The 9,726-nt window shown below is 42.2% G+C and overlaps 1 protein-coding gene and 1 pseudogene across 1 annotated transcript in view; one reads left to right on the forward strand and one right to left on the reverse strand.

Moving 5' to 3' along the window:
- Positions 1–9,726, reverse strand: part of MGAT4A (mannosyl (alpha-1,3-)-glycoprotein beta-1,4-N-acetylglucosaminyltransferase, isozyme A) — a 132,172-nt gene that overhangs the window by 88,459 nt on the left and 33,987 nt on the right. The window lies entirely within an intron of this gene.
- The window catches only part of LOC105522198, a 21,504-nt pseudogene continuing 18,640 nt past the window's right edge, over positions 6,863–9,726 (forward strand).

Raw genomic sequence — 9,726 nt, forward strand, 5'->3', positions numbered from 1 at the left:
GCATGCTTATAGCCCCAGCTACTCAGGAGGCTAAAGTGGGAGGATCCCTTGAGCCCAGGGGTTTGAGGCTGCACTGAGTGGGAAGTGTACCATGGGGCCCGAGACTGGGCGACTGAACAGTCTGGGTGTCTCTTTTGTTTTAAAAAAAAAAAAAAAAAAAAAAAGTAGTCATCTGGTTCAACTTGGGTACCACATTGAACTGATACAATTCTTTCCACAGATAAAATTGTTTTAAATATGAATGAGGAATGTTTTTAGTAAGATTCCAAAATTTAACAATCTTTATTTCTCAGGAAGCCACTGCCTTTGAAAAAAGTTTTATTTCACTTTTTAAAGATTTCACATGCATCACTCTTACACAACCATTTTAAATTAGAAAGAAGATGGCCTAGATGAAATTACAGAAAATTTCCCACTTATAAACCTCTTAAGCATAAAGAAAAAAAAAATAAAAGAACTGGATTCAGAGGGTGGTTTAGGAGAACTAATGCCATAAAAAGCCAAAAGACACAGTGAACAGGAGTCCAAATGAAATAGGCTGAAAGAACAGAACTTGAACAGACAATTCTAAATAGAACGGACGGCCAAAACTTACAAATGAGACCAAGCATCTCACTGTTTCCTGAATTTATCATGTATAAGAACCACCTAAAAGTAAAAGCGCTCATTAAAACACAGAGTTCTGGACTTCACTTCCAGGGATCCTGATTCCATAGGTCTGAGGTGGGGCCTGAGAAGGTTTTTTTTTGTTTTTTTTGTTTTTGTTTTTGAGATGGAGTCTGGCTCTGTTGCCCAGGCTGGAGTGCAACAGTGGGGTCTCAGCTCACTGCAAGCTCTGCCTCCCGGGTTCCCGCCATCCTCCTGCCTCAGCCTCCCGAGTAGCTGGGACTACAGGCGCCCGCCACCTCGCCCGGCTAATTTTTTGTATTTTTAGTAGAGACAGGGTTTCATCGTGTTAGCCAGGATGGTCTCGATTTCCTGACCTCGTGATCTGCCCGCCTCGGCCTCCCAAAGCGCTGGGATTACAGGCGTGAGCCACCGCGCCCGGCCCAAGTTTTTGTATTTTTAGTAGAGACAGGGTTTCATCGTGTTAGCCAGGATGGTCTCAATTTCCTGACCTCGTGATCTGCCCGCCTCGGCCTCCCAAAGCGCTGGGATTACAGGCGTGAGCCACCGCGCCCGGCCTAAGCTCCCAGGTGATGCTGATGTGCCAGTCCCAGGTCCATGAGCTGTGAAGCCCAGAGGCAGCCAGCGTTATCCTCAGGGTAGTTCTAGACTCGAGCAGTCTAGAAGTTTATGTAGTTTCTAGTGTACCAGTTCCTTCTACTCTCCTTTCCTCTGGCCCATGGGTTAAGGGTTCCAGGAACAGGGGGTGCTCATTAAAATGTTTAGGGCCATAATCCTGAAGATTAACTTGGGGCAGAAAGGGGTTTCCAAGTGTCCAGTGAACACCAGTTTCAAAGGTCTCTTACATGGCATTGTCAAGATAATTCTGGTTTTGGAGTACTCCAGTCAGGATCCAACACATATGCATGGATTCTGAAAATAGCTGCACCCTTCTAAATTCAAAAGGGAAAATGGGGCTCATAGATATACAGGATCATACACTTTAATTAAAATAATGTATATAATTCATTTATTCCCTTACAAGATGTTTTCAATATACTTACAAATCAGTGACTAGTGAATACCAAATTGGCTATGGTTGAAGTATTTTCTGGAACGCAACCACTATTTCTCTAAGCTGTCGGCTAAGTAATATAATCATTAACAATGTCATTCAAAACAAACTTCCAGGTAGAGGTTTAATAAGTTAAAATCTGGCCGGGCGCGGTGGCTCAAGCCTGTAATCCCAGCACTTTGGGAGGCCGAGACGGGCGGATCACGAGGTCAGGAGATCGAGACCATCCTCGCTAATATGGTGAAACCCCATCTCTACTAAAAATACAAAAAAAAAACTAGCTGAGCGACGTGGCGGGCGCCTGTAGTACCAGCTACTCGGGAGGCTGAGACAGGAGAATGGCGTGAACCCGGGAGGCGGAGCTTGCAGTGAGCTGAGATCCGGCCACTGCACTCCAGCCTGGGCGACAGAGCAAGACTCCGTCTCAAAAAAAAAAAAAAAAAAGTTAAAATCTATCCCCTAACCTAATAAACATAACACCTTAAGACAAACAAACGATGCTGCAAGTACCTATAACACGCTTTGTTGTTGTTTTGTTTTTTTGGAGACAGAGTCTCGCTCTGTCACCCAGGCTGGAGTGCACTGGTGCGATCTCGGGTCACTGCAACCTCCGCCTCTTGGGTTCAAGCAGTTCTCCTGCCTCAGCCTCCCAAAGAGCTGGGATTACAGGTGCACACTGCCAGTCGCACACTCAGCTAAGTTTCTGTATTTTAGTAGAGATGGGGTTTCACCGTGTTGCCCAGGCTGGTCCTGAACTCCTGACCTCAAGTGATCTGCCCGCCTCGGCCTCCCAAATCTAAATAGATGTAATAATTTTCCTTGATTTCCCTTGGGAAAGGGCAATCTCTTTTTAGTAAGTTCATCATAAAGTCCCAAATTCCCTTATTATAATAAAATGAGGAACTATAAAAATTCATACCTCATGATAACATTCATTAGAGTACACTTAGTTATATGTTTATAACAGCTCTTCACTTCTAAATATGTTAACAATGATTGTATTCAACCTTTTTAAAATTCAACAACCACAGGAGCTTGGAGTAAAAATTATAAGATGGCTATAAACTGTTTTCCTTAAGTATTTTAAAGTTACTGGGAGACACTTCTTCATAAAGGTGTATTTCATTCTAAAAGGAAAATTAAAAATATTTTGTATTCTGAAAGCTATAATGCCCTGTAGTTTCCTATGAAGAATTCCCAAGACACAGCATTAGAATTCTAATGTAGTTCTACATTAGAACTACAAAGATAACTACATAGTTATCTAATGTAGAACTATGTAGATAGTTATAACTGTTATAAACATATAGCTAAGTGTATTATGTAGATAGTTCTACATTAGAACTATTTTAACTAAAAAGCAGGGTACTGATGATTAACCAGTCACACACTATGGAGAAGCTCTATTAACAAGCATGTCTTCTTACTGCATGTCCCTAGCTAGATCTGGTTATTCCTTGTATGACCTGTTTCATGCTTTCTCCTTCTTCCCTCTTCTCACTTTCCTCTCGTTCATTCATTTCCACCTTCCCCCTCCTAATATTCTTCTGCAAAGTCCTTTTCAAATTCTTCTGTGTTTCTTTTCTGGACTTTTCATTTTCAATCAAACTTTACTGCTCTCACCTCTTTCTTTTCATGTTATTCATGCTCCCCCCGCCCAACCCACAATAGCCCTGCCTCCTTTTTCTTTTGTTTCAAATTACTGAGGACTTCTTTTCTCCAAGCGAACGGTTTAAACAGTCCACTTGCTTGCCCTGCAGGCCCGAACCAAAATCACAGTTGATACCATTTCCTATACCAGCTAGTGCTTCTAGGCTGCAGCACTCCCACTTCAACTGCGGGAACTTGACAGACCCACCCTGTGGTCTTGAGAAAGGGGTCTAGTGAACCAGAAGATGCCTCAGACTGAAAAAGAAAAAAACAAACGAATCTGCCTCACTACAGGTGAGGCAGCAGGGAGAATGTGAGCTACAGCCTACTCCACCCTTGTCTGACGCTTCCAATAGTCCACTGATGATGAGACAGGTGAGGATACAGGTTATCAAGATTTTATCTTCCCATCCCACCTCACTCCTCCTTAACCCCCAGTATGTCACCAAGGTCCACTGCACTCAAATTGAGCTACGGTTTCTTTTTTGAAATCTTCTATTTTTAAGGACTGAAATTTCATGGCTTTTAGTCTTTCTTAGAAACCTTCCACAGGATAAAGGGAACATTTGGGCTTTTTTTTTAAACAACAACAAAAAAAGAATATAACGCATTCTGTCTAGCAATTACTGTATGTGTCCCTCAGACTGTTTTATAAATCTAAGACACGGTGGCAAGCGGACTCTGCAGCGACCCTCGTCCTTCTGGTATTCACAGACTTCCATAACCTCCGCCCCCTGAGTGCAGGCAGAAACAATGACTTGCTTCTAATGAACAGAAAATGGCAAAGGTGATAGACGTCACTTCCGGGATTATGTTATATTATATAGGACTCCATCTTATATAAAACATCTATAGTGTATAGTATAATATATGGTGTCTACAGACTTCCTAGCTGGCTTTGAAGAAGTAAATAACTGAACTGAAAAGCCCATGTCACAAAGGGCTTAGAGCCGCTTCCCAGAAAAGAGCCAGCAACAAGCCTAGGCTCTCAGTCCTACAGCCACAAGGAAATGGCTTCCGCCAACAATCTGGATAAGCTTGGGAGTGTATTCTTTCCAAGTCAGGTCTCAAGATGATACTGTGGTCCAGCTGACACCTCAATGCATCCTTCTGAGAGCCCAGGTGGAGGGCTCAGGTAAGCCAGGCCCAGTTTCCTAGCCCACAGGAAACGACAGATAATAACTGTATGTCATTTTAAACCACTAAACTTGTGGTAATTTATTATGCATAAATAGATAACTGATACAGATATAGGAGATCAGTGAGCCTATTTTTTCTATATCTTAAACCTTTTTGCTATTTCATTGTCCTAAGAATTATTTTACAATTTTACAATTACTCATCAATCATTCCTAATCATGCTAGAAAAAAAAAAACTAAATAAAATGGAAGAATGACAGAATCACCTGGAGGATGGTACACAGTGACATAAATCACCACTATTATATTATCTTTCAGTTTTCCTATTGTGTTGCTGAGACTATTGGCATCATCTTTCAGGACGGTATAAAAGAAGTTCCAAAACACTCCTTTGCAGTCTTCTGTAACCTTTGCTAAAAACAACTGAGAATCTACGATTTTTCCTTTTTGTACCCAAAATGGCAAAAAGAAGGAAAGTCACAGCAAAGACACCTCACAACCGTAGGACAAATCAGAAAATGAATGTAGACAGACAGGGAGTATCACCACAGACTCTAATAATGTTGGTGAAATTGATCATAAAAGCAAAATCTCAGACTATGAGTCTTCAGACGACAATATCCTTGAAGAACTTTCTCCAGTTCAAGGTGACACTTCCAGTTCCAGACCAAGATGGAATAGACACACTTCTCTCTATGCATCCTGCTAAACACAATTATAAACCCAGATAGTATAAATCAGAAGGCTGGACACCATAGCTCACATCCACAATCCCAACACTTTGGAGGCTGAAGCGGGTGGATCACTTGAGCTCAGGAGTTGAAGACCAGCCTCAGCACCATGGGGAAACCCTGTCTCTACAAAAAATACAAAAATTAGCCAAGTGTGGTGGCAGGCGCCTGCAGTCCAAGCTACTCGGGAAGCTGAGGTGGGAGGATGGCTTGAGCATAGGAGGCAGAGGTTGCAATGAACTGAGTTTGTGCCGGTGCCCTCCAGCCTGGGCAACAGAGTGAGACCCTGTTTCAACAACAACCACGAAAAATTAAAAATAAGAAGACTCTGAAAGGTGGAAAGCAGAAGGCGGAAAGGGTAGAGTCACTAGGACCCAAGAAACAACACAGGAGTGAGTTCTGGGTTTTCTTTCTGCCTCATATATCCTAGAATGGGAACTAGAAAAGTCAGCAACCTGAAATCACCAACAGGAGCACACAAAAACAAAGGACCAAGAAAAGCCTGCTAACTCTACGCAAAGAACCTGAAAACACCAACAGGAGCACACAAAAACAAAGGACCAAGAAAAGCCTGCTAACTCTATGCAAAGGACTCAATAAGGGGCAACCTGGCAGGACAGAAAACGTCAGACAATCACCACTCTACTCCAGCCATACACCATGAAAACACATGGTCCCCTCCCCACCCTGTCAGCAATAGCCAGGCAGGGAGCCTAGACTTCCAACCTTGCCAACCTGTTAAAAGGCCCCCTCACACCCATAATATGTGGATGAGGTCAGGAAAGACTGAGGGAGGGAGCTGGGACTTTCACTACCGTCCAACCAGTAATGAACCTCCCAGTGAGGTGCAAGTGGTGGCCACAGGGGAAGCAGTAGCAGCACCCCTTCTCCCCTCTTAGCAAGGGTGGCGTCAGCACAGGCCTTACGGGAAACTGACCTCCCAACCCTGCACAGCTGGAAGGAGGAATCCCTCCCTGCTAGGTACTGATGGATGCTTTGGACTTTCATCCCATTCCCACCAGCATAATGAGGTGGCACAGCCCCACACCCTCCCAAAATGATGTCAGAAAAGGCCAGCTATGACAATGTAAATAAAAGCCAGTCTTATAACAAACACCCAAAATGCCTTGAACACAATTGAAAATCACTCATAATATTAAGAACCAGGAAAATCTCAACGTCAGTGAGAACAAACCATGAACAGATGCTAACACCAAGATGACGCAGATGTTGAAATTACCTTCTAAGGATTTTAAAGCAGCCATCGTAAAAATGCTTCAATGGGTACATTAAACAAATTTTTAAAAACTGAAACCCTAAGCAAAGAAATAGAAAATATAAATAAACAATAGAAGTTTTTATAAATAAAAAAATAAACAAAATAAACAAACAGAATACAAAATATAATAATTGAAACAAAAAAAAAACTTAATGGGTGAGCTCAAGAGCAGATGGAGAGAATCAGTGATCCTGAAGAAAGACAGCAGCAATTATCCAATCTAGGCAGAAGAGAGAAAACAGACTAAGGAAAAAATTAACAGAGCCTCAGGAACCTTTGGAACTGTAACAAAAGATCTGAGATCTAACACTGCCATCATCGGCATCACAGAAGGGATGGAGAAAGAGGGTGGCGTGGGAAAAGTACAGTCATGCCGCATATATGTCCAGGGGTCCTGTAAGATTATAATGGAGGCTGGGTGCAGTGGCTCACACCTGTCGTCCCAGCACTTTGGAAGGTGGAGGCAGGAGGATCGCTTGAGGCCAGAAGTTCAAGACCAGCCCAAGCAACACAGTGAAACCCCATCTCTACAAAAAATACAAAAATTAGCAGGGTAAATGTAGTCCCAGCTACTAAGGAGCTGAGGCGGGAGGATCACTGGAGCCTAGGAGACTGATGGTAAAGTGAGCCATGCTCACACTACTGCACTACAGTCTGGACATCAGAGCAAGCCCTCTCTCAAAAAAAAAAAAAAGATTATAATAGAGCTGAAAAATTCCTATCGCCTAGTGACACTGTAGCCATTGTAATGGGATAACACAATGCATGACTCACATGGATGTGGTGATGTTGGTGTAAATAAACCTACTGCACTGCCAGTCATGTAACAGTCTAGCACAGACAATTATGTATAGTACATACTTGATAATGACAATAAACTGTTACTGGGTTTTGTATTTACTACACTATACTTTACTATACTTTTTATTGTTCTTTTAGAGTATACTTCTTCTGCTCATAGGAAAAAGAGTTACCTGGAAAACAGCCTCAGTCAGGTCCTTCAGGAGGTATGCTAGAAGGAGGCGCTGTTCTCACAGGAGATGACAGCTTCATGTGTGTTACCGCCCCGCAAGGCCTTCCAGTGGGACAAGATGTGGAGGTGGAAGACAGGGAGACAGATGATCCTGATCCCCTGTAGGCCTAGGCTAATGTGTATGTCTCTTCATTTTTAACAACAAAGTTTAAAAAGTAAAAAAAAAAAAAAACCTTAAAAAAAAAAAGCTTATAGAATACGAATATAAAAAATAAAATATTTTATGCGGTTATATAATGTGTTTGTGTTTTAAGCTTAGTATTATTACAAAGGAGTCAGCTAAAACTTTTTTAAGTTAAAAAGTTACAGTAAGCTAAGATTAATCAATTATTAATATTTTTTGAGACAGGGTCTCGTTTTGTCACCTGGGCTGGAGTGCAGTGGCCCAATCAAGGCTGACCACAGCCTCAACCTTCTTGGCTCAAGTGATCCTCTCACCTCAGCCTCCAGAGTAGCTGGAAATACAGGTACGTGGCACTATACTCAGCTAATTTTTGTGTTTTTTGTAGAGACAGGGTCTCACTCTATTGCCCAGACTGGTCTTGAACTCCTGAGCTCAAGGGATCCTCGCACCTCAGCCTCCCTAAGTGCTAGGATTCCACGTGTGAGCCACTACCCCCAGCCAGGTTAATTTATTTTTGAAGAAAGAATAATATTTTTATAAACTTAGTGTATCCTCAGTTCAGTATTTGTGAAGGCTACAGCAGTCTTCAGGAGTGCACAGGAATGTCTTAGACCTTCACATTCACTCCCCACTGACTCAGTGATATCCGGAGCAACTTCTACTCCAGCAAGCTCCATTCATGGTGAGTGCCCTCTACAGGTGTCCTGTTTCACCTTTTATACTGTATTTTCACTTTATCTTTTCTATGTTTAAATATATTTAGATACACAAATACCATTGTGTGGTAACTGCCTACGGTATTCAGTACAGTAACATGCTATACAGGTTTGTAGGCTAGGAGCAGGACATAGGTGTGTAGTGCTGTGTGTGGGCTGTACCATCTAGGTTTGTGTAAGTAGACCCCATAATGTTCACCCAACAAAACCACCTAATGGTGCATTTCTCAGAACACATCCCCATCATTAAGTGACACATGACTGTACTTGGAGAAATAATAGCTAGAATTTCCCAAATTTGGTAAAAGATATAAACCTACACAAAAATTCAAGAAGATGAGCAAAACCCACAGCATAAACCCAAAGAGACCCATGAAAAGAAACACCACAATTGAACTTTAGAAAACTAAAGACAAGGCCGGGTGCGGTGGCTCAAGCCTGTAATCCCAGCACTTTGGGAGGCCAAGACGGGCGGATCACGAGGTCAGGAGATGGAGACCATCCTGGCTAACACTGTGAAACCCCGTCTCTACTAAAAATACAAAAAATTAGCCGGGCGAGGTGGCAGGTGCCTGTAGTCCCAGCTACTTGGGAGGCTGAGGCAGAGAATGGTGTGAACCCCGGAGGCGGAGCTTGCAGTGAGCTGAGATCACACCACTGTACTCCAGCCTGGGCGACAGAGCGCGACTCCGTCTCAAAAAAAAAAAAAAAAAAGAAAAGAAAACCAGAGACAAAGAAGAAATCTTGAAATCAACCAGAGGGAAAACACATATGCCTACTGAAGAAAAGATTTTGAATTACAGCAAATTTCTCATCAGAAACCACGGAGGCCAGAAGGAAATGGCACATTTTTTAAGCACTAAAAGAAAAGAACTGTCAACCTCAAATTCCATCTATGGCAAAATTATCCGTAAGGAATAAAGGAAAAATGAAGATATTCTTATAAAAAAGAAAACTGATGGAATTTGCCATCAGCAAACCTATCTGAAAATGGCTAAAGGAAGTTCTTAAAAAAGAAAGGAAATGATAAAGGAAGGAATCTTGCAACATCAAAAAGGAAGAACTGAAAAAGAGAAAAAAATGCAAGGAGATATTCCTTTTCTCCTTGAGTTTTCTAAATTATGTTTGATGGCTGAGGTAAAAAGCATAACATTGTCTGATGTGGTTCTCAATGTAAAAGAAATATTTAAAACAATTATAACCAGGCTAGGCAACAAAGTGAGACCCCATTTCTATAGACAAATTAAAGAATTAGCTGGGTGTGGTGGCACACATCTGTGGTCCCACATATTTGCAGGGCTCAGGTGGGAGAATTGCTTGAGCCTTAGACGTCAAGGCTGCAGTAAGCTGTGACAGAGTGAGGCCTTCTCTA

The sequence above is a fragment of the Colobus angolensis genome, unplaced genomic scaffold (genome assembly GCF_000951035.1).
Source record: "Colobus angolensis palliatus isolate OR3802 unplaced genomic scaffold, Cang.pa_1.0 Scaffold42, whole genome shotgun sequence".
NCBI lineage: Eukaryota > Metazoa > Chordata > Mammalia > Primates > Cercopithecidae > Colobus > Colobus angolensis.